The sequence below is a fragment of the Triticum urartu genome, chromosome 7, assembly GCF_003073215.2.
Source record: "Triticum urartu cultivar G1812 chromosome 7, Tu2.1, whole genome shotgun sequence".
NCBI lineage: Eukaryota > Viridiplantae > Streptophyta > Magnoliopsida > Poales > Poaceae > Triticum > Triticum urartu.
This window is the reverse complement of record NC_053028.1, coordinates 428,945,206-428,955,112: the sequence shown is the minus strand read 5'-3', so window position 1 is coordinate 428,955,112 and position 9,907 is coordinate 428,945,206.

Here is a 9,907-nt window from a genome sequence, read left to right as displayed (position 1 = left end):
TGGAGATTGTCCCTAGAGGTTTTGTTGCAACAATGGAAGTTCAGTCTACATTGTTAGGAAAGATTCGAGAAGCTCAGAAGGATGACAAAGAGATCGCCGAGATAAAAGAGAGAATGAGCAAAGGAAAGGCCAAAGGTTTTCGTGAGGATGAACACGACACCTTGTGGTTTGAGGACCGTGTTTATGTGCCCAATAACACAAGAGATCAGGAAGTTAATACTTCAGGAGGCTCATGACTCACCATACTCGATCACCCGGAAACACCAAGATGTATGTGGATTTAAAGGAGCTTTTCTGGTGGACTGGTATGAAGAAGGATATTGCCGAGTATGTAGCCCGTATGTGATGTATGTCAGAGAGTGAAGGCAGAACATCAAAAGCCAGCCGGATTGTTACAGCCTATGCCGATACCCGAATGGAAGTGGGATAAGCTTGGCATGGATTTCATCACCGGATTGCCCAGGACCAAATCAGGATATGATTCTATATGGGTAGTAGTTGATCGCTTGACCAAAGTAGCTCACTTTATCCCAGTGAAAACCACCTATACAAGTGCCAAGTTGGCCAAGATATACATGACCAGGATCGTATGTTTGCATGGAGTTCCAAGGACCATTGTATCAGATAGAGGAACCCAGTTTACCTCAAAGTTTTGGAATCAGTTGCATGAAACTTTGGGAACCAGACTGGAGTTCAGTACAGCTTTTCACCCGCAAACAGATGGACAGACCGAGAGATCAACCAGATTCTGGAGGATATGCTGAGAGCTTGTGCACTAGATTATGGATCTAGTTGGGATGACAACTTGCCCTACGCAGAGTTCTCATACAACAACAGTTACCAGGCCAGTTTGAAGATGGCACCTTTCGAAGCCTTGTACGGAAGGAGGTGCAGGACACCGTTGTTGTGGGATGAAGTTGGAGACCGTCAGTTGTTTGGACCAGATTTGATTAAGGAATCAGAAGAGAAGGTTAAATTGATTAGAGATAGACTGAAGGTAGCTCAGTCCCGACAGAAGAGTTATGCAGATTCAAAACGCAAGGAGGTAGTCTATGAAATCGGAGACTAGAGTGTATCTTCCGAGTATCACCACTCCGAGGAGTTAAGCGCTTTGGAGTTAAGGGAAAGTTAGCGCCACGCTTTGTGGGACCATACAGAGTTTTGGAACGTATGGGAGAAGTTGCTTATAAGTTGGAATTACCCGAAGGATTGTCAGGAGTTCACGATGTGTTCCACGTTTCTCAGTTGAAGAAGTGCCACGCAGAGATGGCGACATTCCTCTGAGAGATACAGTACCGCTGGAAGCGATTCAGTTGGACAATGATTTGACCTATGAGGAGAAACCAGTCAGATTCTGAGTTTGCCAGCAGTCACCCGCACAAGGTTATCAAGTTTTGCAAAGTTCAGTGGAGCCACCATACCGAGGATGAAGCCACCTGGGAACGAGAGGATGATCTTCGCAAAGACCACCCACACCTATTTTCTAGCCACCCGAATCTCGAGGGCGAGATTCATCTTAAGGGGGTAGGTTTGTAACATCCCAAATTTTCAATTTGGAATGTTATACATAGATCATTCTCATGCATATCATATTTTATTGCTATTTCGTTTGCGATCCTCGAATTCTCTAAGCAACTCAAGGACCCTCGGATAGTAGTTGCATTTCGTTTCTCGATCCTCGAAATCCTAAGACAACTCAAGGACCCTCGGAGAGAGTTGGGGATTTCATTGTTTTCATATTTGAATTTTATCAAATATTGAAACGAGGATTTTGGTTTTAATTATTTTTCTCTCCAAAAAATATTTCATATTAAAATATATGAGAGGAGATAATATGACTTCTCCAAAATAAATGAAATATTGGAGGAAAAATATTAAAATCAAATATTTGATTTTATTCGGATTTTATTGCTATTTATTTGCATTAGAAAAATTGCACTTTTCAAAATTGCATTTTAGGGCCAAGAAAATGTTCATCTTGTTCTAAATATTTTATTTAGACGGTGAAAATTTGTTTTGCATTTTTAGATTTTTATTTATTTTCTAGGATTTATTTTCGGCGGAATCTGTTTAAAAAAACTTCAGCGCCCGACTGGGCCGAAGCCCAGCCGAGCCGGCCGGCCCAACCCCGCGCGCCACCGCACATCGCCGGGCGAGTCCCGAGCCGGACACGCCTCGCCGCCGCCGTGCCCCCTCGCCCAAGCCCGCCTCCGCCCCTTTATAAGCCGAGCTCGGGGCCCCTCGGGACCCCAATGCCGCCGCCGCAAACCGCCGCCGCGCCGCAGCGCCTCGCCACCGCGCCTCGCCGCCGGAGCCCCGCGCCGCAACCGACCTCGTCGGAGCCGCCCCGCCTTGCCGGAGGTATACGCCACCGTTGCCGCCGTTCGGTTTTATTTTAAAACCGATTCGGTTTTTTTAGAAAACCCTAGGTTTCATTTTTTTAGAATAGATCCATTTGCCGGTTTTCTCGGTTTAGTTACTTAGCAGACGTTTGTCCGTACGTTTGTTTTAACGAACGGTGTTCACTCATTAGCCACAGACAGCGAACGTTCGTCCGTTAGCCTGTTCGTCAGTTTTTCTTTTCTCGGATTTTCAGCGATTATTCTCGATCGTGATTTCTGATCCAATTTTCGTTTTTGTTTATCTTTTCACTCGTTTATCACAATCAGGCGATTCAAGCGCCTAGATCTTCGTCTCGAAACCCTCTTCCCGTTTAACCAACTTGAACAAGATTTTGACACAGTAAAATTTGACTTTAGTCCAGATTAGTAATCAGATCTTGTTTCTTTCGCAGTTTGAGTTTCGTTGCTCCGTTTGATTTGATTCTTTTTGCAAACCGGAGTTCTTAAGTTGAACTTTCTGGTTAGATCTTCTTACTCGTGCGTTACCCGTGCATCTTTGCTTGATTGCTTATGTATGCTATTTTTTGTCTGCGATAGAACACCCGGAGTGCGAAGCGTGCTACTACGAGTCTCTAGGTTTTGCGGATCATCAGCAAGGCAAATAACACATTGATCATATCCCTTTATGACCCAGTTTTTTATGCATTAGTTTCAACCCTCAAACATTGCATGGTTAGGACTTTATAACATGTGGGATTGGAAAGTAGTTGATGAGGTAGAACGTATTGACCTGCCATTATCAAACCCTTGGGAGTTACTTCTACGTATTGCTTATATTGCCATGCTATGCTTGTAGACATGGTTTGGGTGAGTGAATCCATGACAGATGTGAGATTGTTAATTAATGGCTCAACTTAAGGTGGCAACTTTAATACACATCTGGGTGGATTGCTTGTCGGGGACCTGGAGAATCCAGTGTTGTCCTAGGATATCCCGAAGTGCCTGTGTGATAATCCCTATGGTCTGCCACCCAGGCTCAAAGGGAACTAAGATATTTCATGCTAGAAACTTCCGTGTGCAGCCACAAGCTATTATGGGCTCTAGCATAGCTGAGTAAGTTGCGTGAAGCTCTTGAAGAGGTAGACTAGCAGATAGTTGGGTTGTAGGTGGTATAGTCTATCCGGAGTAGAGTGTTAATGCTTCTAAAAAACTGTGTCTCGGTCATCCGTTTCTCAAACATCATGTAGTGCGGGAAATTCAATGGAGGAGAGCGAGTCTTGTGGGGAAAAGTGCGCAAACCTTTGCAGAGTGTATAAACTAATCATGGATAGCCGTGTCCCCGGTTATGGACATCTTGAGTATCTAGTACTTGGATTATCATATGTATCTCATCACTCTAAATTGATATTGTTGGGTTGATAATTAATTTTAATTGGGATTGAGTTGGAGGAACCTTCTCAATGATGTTTCAACTACCATGATATTTAAATAAAATCTATTCCTTTGTTGGAGGAAAAAATTGGCTTTTCGCAAAACTTTAATCGTAGAGCTTTCCACCAGCTAAACATTGCCAGCATATTCCATTTGTTGACCTGTTTCGGGCTGCAACGTATTATGTTGCAGACTTTTCAGACGAGGAGTAAGGTTCATTAGGTCGTTGCCGTGCAGCTGAGCTATGCCGTTGGAGTTGATGGACTCACTTTATCTTCCAAGCCTTTCGCTGTTATCGTATTAGATGGCCTTAAGCCATATTTATTGTAATAAGTTCTCTTTTGAGACATTCGATGTAATAAGTGTGTGATTGCTACTCTGTTATAAATCCTTCGAGTACTGTGTGTGTCAGCATTACCGATCCAGGGATGACACTGAAGCACAGAGACTTGACCGTTTGAGGTCGGGTCGCTACAAAAATGGAGGAGAATAGTTTTGTCAGTGAACACATACTTAGAATGTCTAGATACAACAATCACTTGTCTCAGGCTGGGAGTTAATCTTCCGGTTTGATAATGTCATTGACAGAGTCTTTAATCACTGCCACCAAGCTATAAAAGCTTCATGATGAACTATAAATATGCAGGATGGATAAAGACAATTACCGAGCTCTTCGCGACGCTAAAAGCTGCGGAGGTAGAAATCAAGAAGGAGCATCAAGTTTTGGTCAACAAAGACCACCAGTTTCAAGGAAGGAAAGGGAAGAAGGAACTTCAAAAGAACGGCAAGCAAGTTGCTGCTCAAGTGAAGAAGCCCAAGTCTGGACCTAAGCCTGAGACTGAGTGCTTCTACTGCAAAGGGACTGGTCACTGGAAGCGGAACTGCCCCAAGTATTTGGCGGATAAGAAGGATGGCAAAGTGAAAGGTATATTTGATATACATGTTATTGATGTGTACCTTACTAATGCTCGCAGTAGCGCCTGGTATTTGATACTGGTTCTGTTGCTAATATTTGCAACTCAAAAACAGGGGCTACGGATTAAGCGAAGATTGGCTAAGGACGAGGTGACGATGCGCGTGGGAAATGGTTCCAAAGTCGATGTGATCGCCCGGCACGCTACCTCTACATCTACCTTCGGGATTAGTTTTAGACCTGAATAATTGTTATTTGGTGCCAGCGTTAAGCATGAACATTATATCTGGATCTTGTTTGATGCGAGACGGTTATTCATTTAAATCAGAGAATAATGGTTGTTCTATTTATATGAGTAATATCTTTTATGGTCATGCACCCTTGATGAGTGGTCTATTTTTACTAAATCTTGATAGTAGTGATACACATATTCATAGTATTGAAGCAAAGATATAAGTTTAATAATGATAGTGCAACTTATTTGTGGCACTCCGTTTAGGTCATATTGGTGTAAAGCGCATGAAGAAACTCCATGCTGATGGGCTTGGAATCACTTGATTATGAATCACTTGATGCTTGCGAACCATGCCTCATGGGCAAGATGACTAAGACTCCGTTCTCCAGAACAATGGAATGAGCAACAGACTTATTGGAAATAATACATACTGATGTATGCGGTCCGATGAGTGTTGATGCTCGTGGCGGGTATCGTTATTTTCTGACCTTCACAGATGATTTGAGCAGATATGGGTATATCTACTTGATGAAACATAAGTCTGAAACATTTGAAAAGTTCAAAGAATTTCAGAGTGAAGTGGAAAATCATCGTAACAAGAAAATAAAGTTTCTACGATCTGATCGTGGAGGAGAATATTTGAGTTACGAGTTTGGTCTTCATTTGAAACAATGCGAAATAGTTTCGCAACTCACGCCACCTGGAACACCACAGCGTAATGGTGTGTCCGAAAGTCGTAACCGCACTTTATTAGATATGGTGCGATCTATGATGTCTCTTACTGATTTACCGCTATCATTTTGGGGTTATGCTTTAGAGACACTGCATTCACATTAAATAGGGCACCATCTAAATCCGTTGAGACGACACCTTATGAACTGTGGTTTGGCAAGAAACCCAAGTTGTCGTTTCTTAAAGTTTGGGGCTGCGATGCTTATGTGAAAAAGCTTCAACCTGATAAGCTCGAACCCAAATCGGAGAAATGTGTCTTCATAGGATACCCAAAGGGACTATTGGGTACACCTTCTATCACAGATCCGAAGGCAAGAATATCGTTGCTAAGAATGGATCCTTTCTAGAGAAGGAGTTTCTCTCGAAAGAAGTGAGTGGGAGGAAAGTAGAACTTGATGAGGTAATTGTACCTGCTCCCTTATTGGAAAGTAGTTCATCACAGAAATCAGTTCTAGTGATTCCTACACCAATTAGTGAGGAAGCTAATGATGATGATCATGAAACTTCTGATCAAGTTACTACCGAACCTCGTAGGTCAACCAGAGTAAGATCCGCACCAGAGTGGTATGGTAATCCTGTTCTGAGGTCATGTTACTTGACCATGACGAACCTACGAACTATGAGGAAGCGATGATGAGCCCAGATTCGGCAAAATGGCTTGAGGCCATGAAATCTGAGATGGGATCCATGTATGAGAACAAAGTGTGGACTTTGGTTGACTTGCCCGATGATCGGCAAGCCATAGAGAATAAATGGATCTTCAAGAAGAAGACTGACGCTGATGGTAATGTTACTGTCTACAAAGCTCGACTTGTTGCAAAAGGTTTTCGACAAGTTCAAGGAGTTGACTATGATGAGACCTTCTCACCCGTAGCGATGCTTAAGTCCGTCCGAATCATGTTAGCAATTGCCGCATTTTATGATTATGAAATTTGGCAAATGGATGTCAAAACTGCATTCCTTAATGGATATCTTAAAGAAGAGTTGTATATGATGCAACCAGAAGGTTTTGTTGATCCAAAAGGTGCTAACAAAGTGTGCAAGCTCCAGCGATCCATTTATGGACTGGTGCAAGCCTCTCGGAGTTGGAATATACGCTTTGATAGTGTGATCAAAGCATATGGTTTTATACAGACTTTTGGAGAAGCCTGTATTTACAAGAAAGTGAGTGGGAGCTCTACATTTCTAATATTATATGTGGATGACATATTGTTGATTGGAAATGATATAGAATTTCTGGATAGCATAAAAGGATACTTGAATAAGAATTTTCAATGAAAGACCTCGGTGAAGCTGCTTATATATTGGGCATCAAGATCTATAGAGATAGATCAAGACGCTTAATTGGACTTTCACAAAGCACATACCTTGATAAAGTTTTGAAGAAGTTCAAAATGGATCAAGCAAAGAAAGGGTTCTTGCCTATGTTACAAGGTGTGAAGTTGAGTCAGACTCAATGCCCGACCACTGCAGAAGATAGAGAGAAAATGAAAGTCATTCCCTATGCTTCAGCCATAGGTTCTATCATGTATGCAATGTTGTGTACCAGACCTGATGTGTGCCTTGCTATTAGTTTAGCAGGGAGGTACCAAAGTAATCCAGGAGTGGATCACTGGACAGCGGTCAAGAACATCCTGAAATACCTGAAAAGGACTAAGGATATGTTTCTCGTTTATGGAGGTGACAAAGAGCTCGTCGTAAATGGTTACGTCGATGCAAGCTTTGACACTGATCCGGATGACTCTAAGTCACAAACCGTATACGTATTTTTATTGATGGTGGAGCCTGTCATTGGTGCAATTCTAAGCAAGCGTCATGGCGGGATCTTCGTGTGAAGCGGAATTACATATCTGCTTGGAAGCAGCAAAATGAAGGAGTCCTGGATGAAGGAGTTCATATCCGATCTAGGTGTCATACATAGTGCATTGGGTCCAATGAAAAATATTTTGTGACAAATGGTGCAATGCCTTGGCAAAGGAATCAAGATTTCACAAGAGAACCAATCACATCAAGAAGACGCTTCAATTCCCATCTGGCGATCAAAGTCAAAGGAGGGAGACACAGAGATTTGCAAGATACATACGGATCTGAATGTTGCAGACCGTTGACTAAGCTCTCTCATGAGCAAAAACATGATCAACACCAAGACTCCATGGGTGTTAGAATCATTACATGTAATCTAGCTTATGACTCTAGTGCAAAGTGGGAGACTGAAGAAATTTTCCCTAGAGGCAATAATAAAGTTGTTAATTATTTGCTTATATCATGATAAATGTAATTATTCATGCTAGAATTGTATTAACCGGAAACTTAGTATATGTGTGAATACATAGACAAACAGGAGTGTCACTAGTATGCCTCTACTTGACTAGCTCAGTTAATCAAAGATGGTTAAGTTTCCTAGCCATAGACCATGAGTTGTCATTTGATGAACGAGATCACATCATTAGAGAATGATGTGATTGACTTGACCCATCTGTTAGCTTAGCACTATGCACTACCAAAAAAATACACTTCCGTGATGATACGTGTTTGTCACAGTAGGTCATGTTTTCTATCATGCATGTACATCCATGAAAATTTTATGATAGAATCAAGATAGTCATACATGTGTTGTCGTAGAAGTGTTCCATGACATTACCAAAATTATCATCACGGAAGTGTCCACTTCCATGACGATAAATCGCGCGTCATAGAAGTGCTTTCATCAAGGGTGACCGACACGTGGCATCCACCGTAACGGAACACCGTTAAGCTATCGGGTCCGGTTTTGGATCCGATAACCCGTTAACAGCCCCGACCAATGGGGATTTTCCACGTGTAAAATCATCATTGGCTGGAGGAAACACGTGTCGGCTCACCGTTGGGACAGATGTCATCCACTCATTGGACCCAAAGCGCCTATGATACGCCGACACGTGGCACGGCCCAACAGAGGCCCATTCCTGTGAAAAGGCTGGCCCGTTTGACTTGGTCAAAAGGTGGTGGGCCGGCCCACGGCAAGCCTGTTAACGGCATGTTCGCATATAGCCCATTTACAGCCCGTTAACCCAGGGCCCTTTTACGGCCTATCCAAATTAGGCCCAGTAGCGTCATCTGGGCCGTCCAATATAATTTCAGCCCGTTTTAACTTTTGGCCCATGTATGGCCCATGACGTCTTTCGGCTTGATACGTCTCCAATGTATCTATAATTTTTGATTGCTCCATGCTATATTATCTACTGTTTTGGACATTATTGGGCTTTATTATCCACTTTTATATTATTTTTGGGACTAACCTATTAACCGGAGGCCCAGCCCAGAATTGCTGTTTTTGCCTGTTTTAGGGTTTCGAAGAAAAGGAATATCAAACGGAGTCCAAACGGAATGAAACCTTCGGGAACGTGATTTTCTCATCGAATACAACTCAGGAGACTTGGACCCTACGTCAAGCCACGTAACAGGAGGCCACGAGGTAGGGGGGCGCGCCTACCCCCCAGGCGCGCCCTCCACCCTCGTGGGCCCCTGTTGCTCCACCGACGTACTTCTTCCTCCTATATATACCCACGTACCCCCAAATGATTAGAGCGGAGCCAAAACCCTAATTCCACCGTCGTAACTTTCTGTATCCACGAGATCCCATCTTGGGGCCTGTTCCGGAGCTCCGCCGGAGGGGGCATCGATCACGGAGGGCTTCTACATCAACACCATAGCCCTCCGATGAAGTGTGAGTAGTTTACCTCAGACCTACGGGTCCATAGTTAGTAGCTAGATGGCTTCTTCTCTCTTTTTGGATCTCAATACAATGTTCTCCCCCTCTCTTGTGGAGATCTATTCGATGTAATCTTCTTTTTGCGGTGTGTTTGTTGAGACCGATGAATTGTGGGTTTATGATCAAGTCTATCTATGAATAATATTTGAATCTTCTCTGAATTCTTTTATGTATGATTGGTTATCTTTGCAAGTCTCTTCGAATTATCAGTTTGGTTTGGCCTACTAGATTGATCTTTCTTGCAATGGGAGAAGTGCTTAGCTTTGGGTTCAATCTTGCGGTGTCCTTTCCCGGTGACAGTAAGGGCAGCAAGGCACGTATTGTATTGTTGCCATCGAGGATAACAAGATGGGGTTTTCTTCATATTGCATGAGTCTATCCCTCTACATCATGTCATCTTGCTTAAGGCGTTACTCTGTTTTTAACTTAATACTCTAGATGCATGCTGGATAGCGGTCGATGAGTGGAGTAATAGTAGTAGATGCAGGCAGGAGTCACGGTCT